Source organism: Gordionus sp. m RMFG-2023, chromosome 5 (genome assembly GCF_954871325.1).
Source record: "Gordionus sp. m RMFG-2023 chromosome 5, tfGorSpeb1-WG-v2, whole genome shotgun sequence".
NCBI classification, from domain to species: domain Eukaryota; kingdom Metazoa; phylum Nematomorpha; class Gordioida; order Chordodea; family Parachordodidae; genus Gordionus; species Gordionus sp. m RMFG-2023.
Genome location: NC_088779.1, coordinates 16,775,458 through 16,794,359, shown reverse-complemented (window position 1 = coordinate 16,794,359; position 18,902 = coordinate 16,775,458).

The window sequence follows — 18,902 nt, the reverse complement described above, 5'->3', positions numbered from 1 at the left end:
ACCCGATGTTTGAGTCTGAGTCAGAAAAACGACCCAAACTTCAAGTTTGAGTCGAAAAATACGACCCAAATTTCAAGTTTGAATCGAAAAATACGACCCAAACTTCAAGTTTGAGTCGAAAAATATGACCCAAACTTCAAGTTTGAGTCGAAAAATATGACCCAAACTTCAAGTTTGAGTCGAAAAATACGACCCAAATTTCAAGTTTGAGTCGAAAAATACGACCCAAATTTCAAGTTTGAGTCGAAAAATACAACCCAAATTTTGAGTCGGAGTCGTAAAAAACGACCCATATTTTGGGTCGAGGTCGTTATTTTCAGCTTGGACTTGGGTCGGAGTCGAAAAAACGACCCATATTTTGGGTCGAAGTCGTTTTTTTCGGCTTGAACTCGGGTCGAAGTGGTAAAAAACGACCAATATTTTAAGTTGGAGTCGAAAAAAACGACTCAAAATTTGGGTGAGCTCTGTTCGAGCTGACTCGGCTAAGCCGATTAACAACACTACTGAACAGTTTAGTCTATTAAATCTAATATTTAAAAAATAAACGGAAAATATAGTTCTCTAAATATGAATGTTTATAAGGTGTATACAGAATCTCTCATAAATTATTATAATATCTACCAATTAGATCAATAACAAAAAATTTACCCTTCAGCGCTTTTTTAATATTTGCTCCTTGGTCGGTGACAAAGATGAGCTTGGAAAAGTATTCTCAGGGCACACCAAGTTTAAAATTTTTTTTTAATAATTCTTTAAGAATATTTTCTCCCGTCTTTTTTTCCTCTTGAAATTTTGAAATAAAAAGAAATTTTTTTTCCAATTTTGTATATAATGGATTGATAAAGATATATAATCGGTTTTTGTAAAATCTTCGCACCACATATCTGTAGTACGTGAGCAAATAGAATTTTTTATCATTTCTCCAATTTTAGGAAATAATATTTCCTTAAGATCCTCAGTAACTTTGGATATGTGCCTGCTAACGGTTGTGGGGCAAGGAATAATTTTTTCGGCTTCCAATTTTCCATATGTTGCCACTAAGTCTAAAAATCTTTGTAAAATATTTACAAATCCTGGCCCTTGATGGCCTAAATAAAGGTAAAAGAATAATTTAATAAAAATTAAAATACCTAATATCTCTAGCCCAATATTCTACAAAATTGGCTATAGGACCCGATTTTATCGTTTTGTTTAATTGATAATTGTCTTTGAAAATATCCGGATATTTTTTTCAGAGGCGTCGCTAGCCTTCATAATCTCAGGGGGTTCAACTAAAAAAAAATTTATGGGGGGTTTCGCTTCCCATACCTTCCAATTGGCGGGCCTTCGCCCCGCTTTTGCCCGGCCTTCGGCCGGGTTTTTATTAATATATTATACTTTTTTAAAATTAGTTAACTGAACAATTATTCTGATTTTAATATTTTGTCATTTATTATATTATGCATACAAAATAAACTGGCATATAAAAAATCACATAATGCAATAATATAATTCTTAGCAACTTACATTGACAAAAGGTTATCAAACTAGTATAATTCTCTGTAACCATTTTAGACAATGTTTTATAGAATGGACTAATAAGGAAAGGTTTATAGGCCTAAACCAAATCAACAATTTTTGTAGGAGAGATTATAAACGACCAATCCAAATCATAAAACTATATGGTGGTTAGAGCTTCCTCTTAGATGAAATTATGGAAGCTAGATAAGTAATCAAGAAAATTATTGTGAGATATTAAATTTTTAAAAGATTATCTTCCATTTTAAATGGTATATAAACGACTACACAGTTGACCATTATTATATATCTAAAATATGCTCTCAGCCGTTATAGTAATAATCTTAAATTACATAGCAACATAAATAATAGATGCTGGTTAATTTGCAGTAATAGCCATGACACTCACGATGTAAACTAATATCAGAATTTATTATGTTGGATAAATTGATTAAATAAAAACACTAAAAATCTTTGGAAGAAATAATTATGCAAATATATTGAAGCCTGGAGTTATTTACACGGCAATGCCATATTAGAAATGAAACATTTCCTAACTATAAAATAATAACCAGAATGATATGATGAAACAATTAAGATTTTATATATTGTCGCAACCTTTGTATATTATATCTTAAAATAATAGTAGTTTGTAAAAATATCAAAAATATACTTAAATTAAAATTTAACTCAAGACTGTTTTTCGAAAAAGAAAAAAATATCTTTCCTGAAAACTTGTAAAAAAGATAAGAAAAGATATCAAATTTATTATATCTATTGCAAGATGAATAATAAAATGTTTAATTTAAAAAATCATATATAACTAAATAGATGGCGTTAAATACTTGAATGCAATTTGTTATTATATTTATTATCAAAACCATTTATTAATAAAATTTATTATAATATTAGCTGTAATATATTATATAACTGTCAAATACGTCTATAAAAGTGGCATTATATCTAATATTTTATAAACAACTGTATATAGTAGAGGATTATAAACTATATGTCTATTTACTTTTTATAAAGAAATCTCTTATACTTATTTGGACCTTGAAAATATTTTTAAGATATGATAATAAAATTTCAAAATAAATATACAGTTGATTAATCATTTTGAACTCAGCTAATTACAATATTATATTTGTTAATTTTCAAATAATATATGATTATATTTATTTAATCAGGGTTAAATAATAATTTAAAAAATAAAAGTCAATTAAATTTCAACTGTTAGAGCTAAATTAATATTTAGTTAGTTATTGATATTATATTTTTAATACAGAATTTGATTGCAAGCTGACATAGTGAAAATATAATTTATATGTATTAATCTAATCTAATAATTAAAATAATTTTCATTTAATAAAAATTTAAATAGTCTTATTAAATTCTAAATAATAAAATTATATCTATATATAACTTAATAGAATTATAAAAGAAATCATTCAGTGGGCAATCAAAAAAATTTATTTTTAGTTCAAGGGGATATTAAGGAGCCATAAAAAAAATTTTGCTTCAGGGGGCTATTCAAATTTTTAAGGGGGCTCGAGCCCCTGCGCCCCCCCCCTAGCGACGCCACTGTTTTTTATTATTTATCAAATCTTAACAATTTACAGATGAACATTGATGACGAAGGAAGAAGGATCTGACACTTTTGTTATTATATTTATATATAGATTCGCAATCATTGCAGCTAATCCAATCTAGCTTTTTGTCATTTTCATCGAAAATGATTTTAAATTGTTTCCACATTGAAGATTTTAGTTTATTATTATCTTAATTTTCTTTTACTTTATATAAATTATTTTTTGTTTTTTTAGATATATTTTCTTTATTCATAATAAAATTTTAAAATAAAAATTAAATTAAAATATATTTTTTTATTATTAATTATGTTATAAAAAATAAAATTTATATATTATATAATAAAATAAAAATGAAAAGGGCAATTATAAAGATAAACAATTATTAATAAAATAAAATAATACAATGCAGATTGCAAACCCAAACAAGGAAATTTTTAGAGAAAAGTTTTATTACATTCTCATAAAAGGAAATTTTTAATAGACAAAAATGTTTATTTATTCTAAGAAAAAAGTTTTATTGTGGTGTTTATTACATAATATAGTTAGGTAAATGTTCTCCACTAAAAAAAAAACGATTAGTACAATAAAAAAAGAAATATTGTTATAGTTCATTTAAACAATTATTTTTTTTTAGTTTATTTTAAATTTCCTTAACCCGCCCGCCCAGTCTGCCCATAGTTTTAAATTTTTTAACCCGCCCTCCTGCCCTTTTTCGAAAAATTTTTCACCCGCTCATCCGCCTGCCCAATGCAGACCTCTAATCTCTATTCGATACACTTGGATATAAGTTTAGCTTATGCTTTTTATTTATATTAAAAATATTTAATCCTAATTTTTGTTAAAATTAAATATCTCATCATACTTTTTATAACTAAAAAAAACGACAAATTTTATTCAATTGATATACAGTATTTTCTAGGATATTCCCCTAAATATTTAATTTTTTATTGTTTTTCTTTATTAAAATGTAATAACATAAAAATATAATAAAAATATTTTTTAAAGAAGGGGTTATTGCCAGGGCCATCTGAATGTTTGAGCGGCAGACCACGAAGATATTTGCCAGGCAATTAATGTCCTTCATTGGAATTCCTTTTCTTTGAAAGAATTTCTTAAAATTTTAATTTAGAGAAAAGCCATCATTGTCAAAAGTATCTAGGATAGGATAAAGAATAAACAGAATAATCTGAATATATATTTTTATGAAAATTTTCCCCAAAATTTAGATTTAGCTTAAAAATTGATACAAATAAAATCCCATGCAAGGGAACCTGAGTTGTTCATAACAATTTTTTTTATTATTTAAACTAGGGCTCTTTAATATTAAATATCGGATAAGATTAGTAACGATATTTAACGTTTTTGAAAAATACCGGATCGGGAGTTTATTTTTTTAAAAGACTGATCTGATCTGATATCCTTATTGGTAGCTAAAAATTTTGTTTTTTTTATAATTTATTATCTTCAACAAAGGGCGATAATTAAAGAGTCACATTCAGCTATTGTTGTTAAACGATTTGATTTAGTCTATTTTTGAAAACTCCTAACTCAAGATTTTTAAATTTAAAATTACTCAATGGAGATTTTGCTCATAGGTGAGATAGAATATTTTTTTTGGCTCTTAATTTCATTCTAAAAATAGTCTAAATCGAACCGTTAGCAACGTATAAAACTAATTTGAATATTATAATTAAATACAATATCTTGTCATTTCGAAAATCAGATATGAGTGGAACAACCACTGTTTTCTTACGTTTGTCTTTCCTATTTTTTAGCTTTCCTTTTACATTAATCTTTTGGCTATGGAGGCCATTGGTCGAGCCAAGTAACGCTAAAATTTTTGGGCCGAGCTTGGCAAAAAAACTTATGGGCCCGGCCTGGCAAAATGTATTAAAACAAGGTAATGTTTTAAAAACTTAATAGAGATTAGGGAATATAAAAAAATTATTCTAAAGCCTAATTTATTAGAATAATATTTTTTATTGGCTTTTAATGATGACAAATTATTTTTTTTTGAAATTTTAAATTAATCTCAAAAGCCGTCGAGCTCTGCATTACGTTTGCGCTCTCACTCTGTTTCACAGAGAGCAAGACAGGTTGACATATAATCTCAGATAATATTTTAGATGCTATTATGATTAGGGCCAAAAATTGTTAGGATAAAAATATAATGTAACGAATTATTATTAGTAGTGGGTATTTTATTTATTCAAAAATATGTGTATATGTTCTAAATTGGAATAATTATATACCTCAATAGTATAATAAACAATTCATGGGCATTTAGTACTTGTAATATTTTTGTTATAAAAAATGAAATAATTTGTTATGTAGTAAAATTTATTTGTGTTTTGACAAAGTAATCTATTATTATTAATTTTAAATTTAATTAAAAAATTTTCTAGGAGTTATAAGCGATATTCTCAATTTTTAATTTTTATAGAATCGATTTAGAAACTTTCCCCCCACAATATTAATCACCACGTAAGAAGATAAATTATTTGCTTGGTTCAGGAGTGCATTTTTTGTGAATTTTTTCCACAAAAGCATATATATAAAAGAACTGCAGACACGGTCCTGAACGGGATAAAAATTTAAAGAAAATCCAGACTAGGATATAAGATTAAAAATTTAGACCGGGCATAAAAGTGTAAAAAAATTAAAAATTCTGGAAGTTTACTATAAAATATTTGTAGGAAACAGATAAGTAAAAATTTATAAATATTCAGATTATTTTCAAAATTTTTATAAGTTAAAATTAAACTTTTTAAAATAAAAATTTTATCCATTTTATGAGCAAAATGTAAACTGTTTTTTTAAAATGGAATGATTAAAAAAACGTACGTGTATATAAAAAAGGAGTAACCCGGCATTCACAGTTAGCGCGAATTTGTGGCGGAGTATATATAAAAATACTCAAAATTACAGCATATTTTGTATACTTCGCCGCGAATTCGTGCTAATTGTGAATGCAAGATAAGGCGATAGTTTAATAGAGTTTCCCGACATGCACACCAGGTTTCAATTCAAATAACATTGTTGGTTAAAAATATATAAAATGTAAAAAAAATAATTATGCTCATAAAAACTTATAATATTTTGAGCAATCTTTAAAAGCAAATAAATGAGAATGTAATTGATAAATATATATATCTTTATATTTTTGGTTCCCCTTCAATTTGCAGTTTAATGATGTATATATATATACATATATCAATATATAGTATTTATTTTAAGCTTTATAAAATTTTTGAGAAAATATGGATTTCATATTTCTGGAATCTCCATCAAATTTTTTCGTTAATAATGTATATCGATTTTTAATTATTTTAAAAAATAAAAAAATTCTATATTTTCTTAAAAAATATTTTTCATTAATTATTTTTAAAGTATTATATATCAATAACATAACGAAAGGGCAAATTTATTAAACATGCTCATTTTCTTGCTTATAATGATTACCCCAAAAATAGAAAATTTTATCATCTAATTTTTTTTAAACATTTTTATATGAAAGCCACTATGTTGGGAAAATTGAACTATCGCTTTACCAAAAGATGAGTAAGTTACGTGCTGATAAGTTGAGTATTAGTGCCTAGAAATAAAATAGAATTAAACCATAATATAAATTCTAACTCCTTTATTAAACTAATTATAAATTAACATAAAAGGAAAAAGTAACATAAAAGAAAAATAAAATAGAAAAAAATTAAAAATTATAAGTGAAAATAAAAGTTTAATTTATTTTACAATTTTAAAAAGGTGTTTTCTTTTAGAATTATTATCCAAATTTTTCAAAAGCTATTTTTCATATTAACAAAATCGTCTGATTAAAAAATATAAAATTGAAAATAAAAAAAATAACTTGATGAATATTGAATATAAAAGAATTAACTTCTTATTTAAATCGTCTTTTTTCTTTACAAAACGATTAATTTTCCCAACCAAAAAAAAACAATTTAAATATAATAACAAAAACTACGTTCATAAAATTTTAAAAATGAATTTTGATTTTATTAACGAGAGCATAGGCGTAGCCAGGAGGGGGGGGGCAAAGGGAAACCCCCCCCCCTTCAGAAATTTATCACTTTTTGTAAATATCATTTTTAGCTAATAAAAAATATCCCCCTTAGTCCTCCCCCCACTCCCTGACCCTCAAATATGTATGCATATATCTTAAATAAAAATTTGAAAGAAAGATTGTAAAAGTTGATATTTTTTTATAAAACTATTCATCATAATTTATAGATTTTTGGGAAAATAAATTTATAAATATATAAAATGAACCAAAAATGTTTTTTAATAAATGGAATATAAGCCAAAGATAAGTCTTAAGACAGAAGTGAAATGTATTATAATTATTAATAATAGATCCATAAAATTACTAAATAATATAATATATCAAATATAATTTTTTATAAGAGTAATTTTAATTTATTTATCTTAATAAAAGTAAAATATAATTATAAAACTATTGATAAAATTAATCATAAATTAAAAAAATATTAAAGCACAATACAAACAGTGGAATATTATATGTCGTAGATTTACAGTATATCTAATTATCAAATGACAATCAAGTAATTTTTACCAATATAGTGAATTATATATTTTACAGAAAACTATAAAATATTGATAAGGACATCAGAAAATATCTTAAGACATTGTGGGATGAATAATATGAAGATTAAATTTTAATATCATTTTTACTTAAAATAAATAGATGGCGTTAAATAATTGAATGCAAATTGTTGCTATATTTAATATCAAGAGCATTGATTAGTAAAATTTGTTAAATTATTAACTGTAATATATTCTCTAACTGTCAAATATGTCTGTAAAAGTGGAATTTTACCTAGTATTTTATAACTAATTCTATATAATAGAGTAAAATCAACTATATGTCTACTTACTTTTTATAAATAAATTTCTTATAATTGTTTGGAATAAATTATTACCATGCTCTTATATTTAGGTATATACAATACAAGTAATTTATTATATTTTTATTTTATATAAACTAATAAAAATATATTTCATATTTGTTCCAGGCTTATTTTTTTTATTAAAATTTGTAAAAATATTTTATAACTATATATAGACTAAAGTAACCCGGCCGAAGGCCGGGGAAAGCGGGCCGAAGGCCCACCCAAAAGGGGATCTGAGGGCGAAGCCCCCAGTAATTTGTTAATCCCCCCCTTATGAAAATCCTGGCTACGCCTATGAACGAGCGCCTTTATACCCTTTTAAATGTTCGATGGCAATAAACCTCTTAAATCTGATGTTTTTTCAGATCTTCATAAACTTAAAATTTGTTTTGGAATGGGCCAACATCTTTTATATAAAACAATAGGATCTACATTTAAAACAGAGTTGGGCAGGTCCTACGGAAAAAAAATCTAGATACAGATAAAGATTCTTTGTGAAAAAATGAATCTTAGATACAGATACTAGTATCTTTTTCAAAATCTCAAAATGCTAAATTAGAGTATTTTAAATACTAGATACTTTAAAATATCATTACCAATTAAATTAGAATAGTTTATAAAATACAGTTTTTATCATGGCGCATATATAAGAATGAATATTTACAATAATTAATAAAACATTTAATTATGAGTTAAATATAATAATCAGCCATTTTAATATTAGTAATAGCTCATTTTTAGAAAAGATGGGGAAGGGAGACTAATTTTTTTAATGGGAGTTGAAATAATAATTTGCAAAAGATTATTTAAAATAGATTTATTATTTTATAAGATAATTAAATTTTTCAAATAATTTATCATTAGGCCCTTGCCGTTTTGGCGTACTTAACATAGTGCCAAAATTAAATAACCTTTCAATTGGAGCTAATGAAGGTTTGCACTATTACATTTATAAAACATTTCCTTAATGGAAGGATAATAATTAAGCATTTATAATGCATTTATACTTTTTTTATTATAATTTAAAACCTCCAGTTCAATGTTATTTGTATAATGGAACTCAGCAACATTTGCTTCATTAAAAGAAAAATAATCATCATTTTCTTTATTAGATGTTAAATCTATTGGTGTTTATAGTTTGAACTTTATTATATACTCTGGTCATTTAATGCTTCTTTTATTAATATATTTTGAAACCATTTTTTCTTATCATCCAACTCAATCCATAAGTTCTTAAAATATGGATGTGATATTGATTGCAAAAAGCCTCATTATATTCAAATCATAGGAAAATATTTTCTTAAAATCTTTTGCCCATACCATCATGGGCAGCTTTTATTAAAGGTAAACAATATTGTAAACTTGAATTTTTTTAGGTAACCTATGCCCCTTTTAACCACACATAAATAATATACTTTAATATGTTTAATTAACAAAGTGTTTAACCCTTTATCATTTTGTTTATACAGGTTTTACACATCTAGCCTGTATATTGTCTTTTTTAACTTTTATTTTAAAAAAATTTCCGTATAAAATTTTATGATTGGAATTTGATTCACAAGAATTTAAATTTCACTAGTTTCTTCTTCACTACTACCATGAAAATATACTATCGAGTTACATTTATATATAAAATATAATCTTTGCTTATTTCGTTTTGGTGTTGTTTTTTTTTATCTATCAACCTTAATATGAGTTGTAAATTTTCCAGCTAATTTTTGTCATTATATTTAAAATATAAAAATAAGAATGCAAGATTCTTGAAGAAAATAAGATGTATACTGTGATATGTAAAATTTTAAACATGAATATTAAAAAGAATCTGTATCTTTTATCAAGAAAATGAAGAAAATCAAGATTCTTTTCAGAATAAAGGATCTTAGATATAGATACTAATATCTTATGAAAAATATCAAAAAGTACTGAATACAAGATACAAAGCTAATTTTTGTCATTATATTTAAAATATAAAAATAAGAATGCAAGATTCTTGAAGAAAATAAGATGTATACTGTGATATGTAAAATTTTAAACATGAATATTAAAAAGAATCTGTATCTTTTATCAAGAAAATGAAGAAAATCAAGATTCTTTTCAGAATAAAGGATCTTAGATATAGATACTAATATCTTATGAAAAATATCAAAAAGTACTGAATACAAGATACAAAAGGATTTTAGGATTTTGTATCTTAGATACAAGTATTTGCGGTTTATTAATTTATATGACAGTATTTATTATTTAAAAATATAGTATTTATTTTTATTAGCAAAGCATTAATTTTTTGTTGAAAAAAACACCAAAACTATTATTTAACATAGCATTTAAATCATACTCATTTTTATATTAATTGGGTCAAATTTTTTAAAAAATATTACTTTAAAGATAGGTTTTTATTCTCCTTAATGATGTAAAAGGGGTATTTCTGCATGTGCTCATGGATTTTATGACCTATCATAATAAAATGTACAAGTTTAATGCATTTTAAATGTTATAATAGTTATAATATCCTATCAAAATTTAGCTAAAAATTTAATTTTCTCAATACCACTTTTGATACAATTTGAAAGAGCCAAATGAGATAATATTTTAAATAGAAAAAAGTTTGAGGAATTATAAATCTATTATTGAGTTCAATCAAAAATCTGTCTATTGTTTATGCTTATTAGATTATTAAAAAAATTCTTAAATTCAGCAGTGCCTTCGTTAAGTGTATTATATATTGTATATTTCTGTAATTGATCCATATTCTATTAGAGATGTTAATCTTATTTAAACAACCTTAAAAAAATTCCCTATCCGCCTTATTTAGGTTACATAATAATTTCGTTAATGTAACATTTTAATATGGCCTGTAAAATTTTGTTTTTGAAGGTTCAATGAAAGTTTTTATTAGATTTACATGTTAAACGAAATTTATTCTATTAGCTAGGATACAAAAATATGGATAATATCATGAATTATTAAATTCATAATAATTATACTCTTATGACATTTTTACATTCTATTATATGATTAATATGATAAAAGTAAAACTGTTAAAATTGAAATGTTCAAGGTTATATGTACCGTTAATCTCTCTAAAAATATTATATTTGTATTATAGCTTTGCCAGGTGTACTATTATATCGTGTAGGACAATAAATTCTTTAAAGCATTTGTCATACATCCTACATGTTGGATAAAAATGGTCTACATTTTATTTTAAAAATGTTAATATAAATTTATAAAAAAAAATTTTTTTTTTTGCACAAATAATTTCTTTCTCATCTCAGACAAAAAATTGAGATATAAAATATAAGATAGGAAGAGAACTAAAAAATTATCTAAAGTTAGAGGGAATAGAGTTGTACGCGTACATTTATAGCCTTATTTTTTGTCATGAGTAAAAGTGTTTTAGAAGGTGAGGGGTTTGTTACTGAAGTTATCTATTTCAGTAGCTACCTATATATTGTTTAATGAGCAAAACATTTTTTAAACATATTTTTTAGAATTTTTAATAAAAATTATTGATTATACCATTTTTAATTTAACCCGACTATTAAATTTCTGTAAATACGGGAAAATAAAACAATTAATGTCGTAATTTGTCACTTCATTTTTCATTTGTGAAATTTATAATGTCATTTGATCAATTATAGACGTAATACTTTAACAGTATGTAGGTCAATCAAATTTGCATACTTTTCATATTTGCAATCAGTACATCCTTGTTCGACTTATTCTATTTTAGCATTATATGTAGTGCCCAGATCTTGCAGCTTTAACTCATTTAATCTTTCAGCCATTTTTATACCTTTATTTTGAATAGATTTAAAGGTTATTCAATCATTTTCCTAAAATATTTAAATTTTTAGTTTGATGATATAATGAGAGCTGCCTAATTATTTCAAAAATTTTCAAAAAACTTATTCAACATTTTAAAGTTGCGCAGATAATCAAAGATTTAGATACTGATAAGATTTCGTTTCAAATAAGTTATAATTAATTATATGTGGTAGCATACTTATAGCCTCGGAAGTAAGCTCTCTCTCTTAACCATATAACCATAAGGGCTCTTTTCACTCCCACCATTTTGTTTTACCTAATTTTTGGAGACCTTCACATAAACTATTTAAAAGGATAGAGTATCCATTCTTTTACTATCTTATATACTATATATTTGCATAATAAATCCTTTGTTGCCTCATTTATAATTCCTAATTTTACCCAGAACCGCATTAATAACTTTAGGTTGTCTAAAACAGCAAAGATTTTGAGTTTTTGGAAGTTTCAGATTTAGCTAAGTCTTCTCCTGAAAACAATAGCCTTCTCTAAATAGTTTCCGAATATTTTATCATTTGTCAATATAATTTACCATCTAAGGAAATCCTCATTTAAATTTTGATTTTTAAGATTGCTAAGTGTTTTTACTGTTTTCTGATCCTAGGCAGGATAAGTTATTGCATAAAAACTTTATATTTCAATTATTTGTTTTATTACATTAATATTATAACAAATCCGTCTATTTTTTACATTTGTTATTTTAAAGATTGAATTCTATTTCGTAAATTAATCAAATATATGACTCAAATCGGAACAAATTTTTTTGAAAAATAAAAAAATAATATTAAATAGCAATATCTATATGATAATCCTCAAGAAATGTATCGCTATGATATTCTAAATGTCAAAAAGGAATTATAATTAAAAAAAGCTTTTAATATATGAATATGATAAAAAAAGTCATAATTTAAGATAATTTTTTAAAAAAAAATTTTTCTTGACATTTTCTCGCGGCTTTATGAAAAAATTCTCATTATCTTATGGCCATACCACATCTGTTATAAGCGATCCTGCCTCACAAATTCATTAAAAGTGATCTAATTTTCAGAATATTTTAAAATCAATCAAATTTTATTTCCTATTTTATACAAAATAGTTTTTCTGAGTATTAAATTTTATAATTTGTTAGAATTTTTCATAAATTAATTTGGATTAATTATTTGATGAAATAAGCACCTTGACATTTTTGGAGTTTATAATAATAGAAATTCAAAATCTGTTAAATTTTTACAGAAATAAATATTGTTCTAGTAATATAGACGGAACATTTTAACCGTTTTGATACATTTTATACAAATCGTTATTGCGCGACTTCTAGATAAGATAAAAACTTCCGATAAATATTATTTTATGCACTTCATGGAACATGTATACAAATTTTTCAATGCTAAAACAAAATATAGAAGTAGAATGATTTTTGGGTATAAAATAATATTTTGGCAAAATATCCAACAGGAAAATTTTATAAAAAAAATGAAATTAAATAATGCATCCTCTTAATCAAATTTAGGGGGTTTATGCTTGGGTTAAAAAGTAATTTGTGACAAGTTTTAACCCGTATCTCCCATAGAAGGGGAAAAAACAAAAGTCGAATAAAAGTTTACAAAAATGGAATAAAATTAATAAAAATTAAAAAATTACTCAAAAATAGAATGCTAAAATTTGGCGTCATTTTGCGTGCTTTTCCAGTCATTTTGAGTGAATGTTACCTTGCATTTCTTAAGAGGAGTTTTATCTATGCTCAAACTTTTTCTATAATTTCCATTTTATTATTATATATATATTTTTTTTTTACCAATTTATTTAATTAACAATATACCTTAAAGATGTAACCTTTACTAAAATATTTTCCCACTTCGCTGTTTTATACATATTTTTACCCTTAATATGTAATAATTCTCCAAATTTATTATTTCAAGATATTTAAAAAAATTTTAAAAAGTTAATAAAGATATTAGTTTATGAAAACTATATTTTATTCAGAATTTTTTTAAAAATAAAAGTTTTTAATATGATATTCTCCAATTAAACCATTATTCAAAATAATATAGTGACTTTTAAGTTCAAAAAAAATATTCAAAATATCGATTTCTATTAAAAAAATAAATATAAGTTCAATCAACTTGTAATTTTATGATATAGTTTTCGATTTTAATATTTCACATAAGTTTTCTATTGCAAAACCTATAATTTTTTAGTCATTATTTCCTAATATTTACTAATAAAATTTGATATAAGAGTATATATTTGTTTAAATTATCAACAATAATTAATAATTTATTTAACAAAATTTCTTTTGATAAAAGAATAATTTCTATTTGAGACAAGGGTTGGTGAGTTACCATATTTCAAATCAGAGGCGGGTCTTTTACGAAAATAAGCAGTGGTGCGTAGAGTCAAAAAAAAGAAATAATTATTAAAACTATGTTTTAATATACCTTTTTGAATGAAATATTTTTTAATTTTAATAAATATTTAGGAAAAATATTCAACAAAATAATAAATTTAATTGGAAATGCAATTCAATCCGAAATTATTACATGCTTAAAACACAATATATTTTCTATTCTTTAGGCTGTAGGATTATATCCACACTTGTGAGTAGTATATTTATTTATAGGTGTAGAAAATGGAAGAAAGTAACATTTTTTAAAAAAAATTTACCAGTTGAAGCCCTGGCGAAAATTTAAAATATAAAAATTTAGAAAAATTTACCATGATATAAAAGAACCTATAATAGGATATGACGGTGGAGCTAGCACAAGGGGGAATGAATGGACCCCAAAAATTGATCTTGATTATGAACAATATAGTTAAAAATTTAATTGTTAAAAATTTGATTGTTAAAAATTCTGTACATGTACTTTGAGCTATTTATTTCATACAATAAATGAAATCTAAAAAAAATTAGCTTCAAAACTAATATAGAAAATATTTAAGGAAAATTTAAGAAACATTATTCATAGATTTTTGGGATGGGAAACAATTAAATACTATTAAACCAATTTAAATATATAATTGTTTATGGAAAATCATGACGAAAATTGACGAAAACACACCAGCATATATATATGTGACAATATTGTTAAGCTGAGGAATTAGAAAAATTATAAATTTATTTGTAATAACAATGTTTAAAATTATTTCATAAGTAAATGAATGTCAAAAATAGCTGATTATATAGAATATTCTAAATTTTCAAAAATCGATGATTATAATCTGAGGAATTAATTAAAGAGGCTACTAATTTGAAATGATTTAAAATTTCCGAAAATCTTAACAAGTCAAAAAACAAAAATAATGTTCGAACCAATTTTTTCTCAAAAATTTATAGTATAAAATTATTTTCACCTCATAGATGCTGCATATTGAATTATCGCATTTTATAATTTTCATTTTCTGCAATTCAAAATAGCAAATTTATGTCTAAAGAAGCACCTTTAAAAAATAATAAAATTCGAAGAAAAAACACTAGCGACAAGTGCATTTTAGCAAATGATCTTGTTGAGTTAATTTATTAAATGTCATTGATTCAAATGTAACCCAAGATTTTAATCTGCAATAGAATTAAGGAAATGGGTATTATATGCCACAAAAAATTTATTCTAAAACAAGACTGATCAAAATTTAGTGACAATTAAAAACGAGATCAATAAAAAAAATTTGGAAAATAAATTAGTAATTTTTTGCTAAGTAACAGAGGATAAGTGTTTAGTTTTTATCCGTAGGGCGTCAGATTAACCAGGATGGCCCGTTTTCGAACACACATAACCTAAAATAAATATTTATTTTACATAAATTATATACGTATTATTCTGATAATTAATAACTATTATTAGTTTAAATAAAAAGGAAAAATGTATTAATTTTATTGGGAAATCGAAGATTTACAGAGAGAGCTGCCCGTGTTATTTTAGCCATGCTATTTTTAAAATAGTATTATTCAATTTTTAGAAAATATTGAGTATATTAAAATTACATTTCCATGTGCCAAAAGGCTACATTATAGACTCTAAAATCAAAACCAATATTGGAGGATGAATAAAATTTAAAATTATATTACATGACAAGCGCGTAGCTAGAAATTTTTTATGGGATATAATAAAAAATGGAACTCTATATATATCATGATACAAAGTTTCTTAAAATCACGATGAAAGACTTTCCTGCTTAACAAACAAGAATTAAAGACATTGATATAAATTTCATATACCAATTATATATATTTTTATCACTATTCAAAGAATGCTCAGAAAATCTGAGCTAAGATTTTTACTCCACTATAAAGGAATTAATAAATTATCAACCTATAGACCCTCAGAAGGTGATACAATAATAATCAAAACTCTAAGAAACAAGATAATATTTTTTTAAGGTAGGATTATAGGCTTAATTCGAAATCCAAATTTCAAAAGTCTTTTGAAGATGGAAAGACAATGCGAAATTCTAAATCCAAATTTCAAATGTCTTTTGAAGATGAAAGACAGATAATAACTTTAAAAATGCGAAATAAATTGAAAATTCGATATGCTAACTATTTATTAAACTTTTCTAATTCATCCTGTACATATAAAAAATATTGTAAATAAAACATTTAGAGAATTTCTAGATTTTTCTAATTCTGATGAGGGGACAATATCTACCAATGAAAGTTGTGAGGATGAATTTAAAAGATTCATCGTTTATAAAACAAATAACAATGAAAATATGTTGAAATTTTTAAAGCAGGATTCATTTCCCTAAAATTTATTTTATTAGCCCAGACAAGTTTGACTTCCAGAAATATTATTTTTCTAAAGCCAATTGCTTATTAGAGGATAGAGGAATACGATTAAAATCAAAAAAATATGGACAATTTTCTTTTTTTAAATAAAATTTGATTTGTAAATAGTAGTGCTGTAAACATTACTACAATAAAGAAACGCGTTACCGTTACTCGTTACGTCTGAAAAAAGAAACGCGTTACCGTTATTCGTTACCTTTTAAAAAAAGAACACGCGTTACTGGCTATTCAAAAAGTAACGGGTTAAAAAATTAAATATTATATACGAAAATAATATTTATTTTTTTCCTATAATATATAATAAAAAGAATATATAATAAGATAAGATATTTTTATAAAACAAATTTTCATATATATAATTATAATATAAATAAAAATTATACAAAAATATATATATAAAATAACATCTTTTTGTAAACAATTTTTTATTTATTTTTAGCAACAATTTATTTTCAAAATTTTGATCAGATAAACAAGAGCGCTTAGTGCTCAATACATCTTTTGCATGTTAACACACGTTTAATTGACTCAGAGGTTGGGAGAGTTGTATTATATTTAATAAATAAAAATTTTTATTCTTGTAATATGTTACAAATATTTAAAGAATTATCTATATCTTGAAAAAAGCTTAATGTTGATCTTCACAAGGATCTTCATTCATTTCCTCGTCAAAAACATTTTCATCAGAAAATATTCTGTTATGTGTGTTGTTCTTTATCAAGATCTTTTTCAAACTGGAAATAAGTTCCAGCATTCTTTCTTTGTTAACCTCTAATTTTATCCAGGGCCAATCCAATTTAAATAGCGGGTGAATTATTGCGGATATTATATATTCATCTTCATAGATGTGTTTGTATCAATTTTAAAATAAAAGATAATCAAAAAATTGTAAGCAATATTTGAACTGTAAACTTTTTATCCATGCATGCCTTCCAGGATTGAAATAAGTGGCTTACAAAACTTGAAGTTATTTAAAGCCATTTTTTTTATTTTAATATTATAATAGTTATCATGGGAGTGAGATTTCCCCAAATATCGGTTTCATAATCTATAAATTATGTATAAATATTTTTTTTAGTGTTCGAACCCGGCCCGAGCCCATATTTCTTAATTAATACTAACCATACAATATTTATCCATGAACGACTGACGTTATCTGAAAATCTCTGTAATTCAGATTTATCACAAGATCGTCAAATTTTTGTCAATTCTTCTTAATAAGAATATGAGTTATAAAAAGAGTTGCATCTTGTTATAACCGGTTTAATCAGATATCTTCCCATATTTTTCTTAAAAATGGGTTTGAAGATTGCCCATGTTTATTCCACAATAGCTTACAATTAGAAAATATAATTTTTGCAATGGTTTTAAATATTTATTCCATAATATCTTACACTTAGGAATTGTAATTTATGTAATGGTTTTAAAATGGACATCATTACCTGCCTTTTCAATGTTATCACTTGCAAGAGATTTAAAGTGTATGCTGAACAGTATGCTTAGGTAAGTATGCAATACTATCATTAGTATTTTGATTTTAAATAGATCAAATAATGGCAGAGGAACTATTTCATCATCCGATTCCTCTCCTTGTTCATATCTCTTTTAATAAATATATTATTATTTTTTTACTTTAAAGCTTTTATATAATTTCTAGCATTGTCGGTAATTCATTTGGTCACTTTATTTTGTATCTTATATGTGGTAAAAATTTTAAAGATTATTTTTTCTAGATAAAAATGTGTGTTTTGGTATAGCCTTTGACAAACTATGCAGGCTGAAACTGCCATGGTGTCATATGCTTTGTTAATTTTTAAAACTAAGGTGGGCCTAGACATCGTATTAGTTGGCTTTAATTTTTTGATAATATTAATAAAAAAATGCTATCTGCAATTGAAAATGCTTGTAATTCTTCAATTACAAAATTAAAAACTAATTCATCAACAGCTAATTGTGCTATTTTTATCTTTGATTTAAATGGATTATGTATCTCAATGAGTGTGAGTTGATTGGTTGCAATTATTTTTTATTATTATTTAAATGTTCGTTAATCTCTTTCATGAGGAATGTACATTACAAGAAATAGAAGATATTGTTTAAACCCATTATAATATTTTGAACCAACCAATATTTTGTTAATCTTAGGTTTTTAATGTTGGTTCCCAGCCCAATTAAGCTTTTCAAAATATAATGAAAGAATACTTTCTTTAGGTTATATACCATGATTTAATATTCTATTATAAATAATATATTAATTTATCTTTTTACCTTCATATG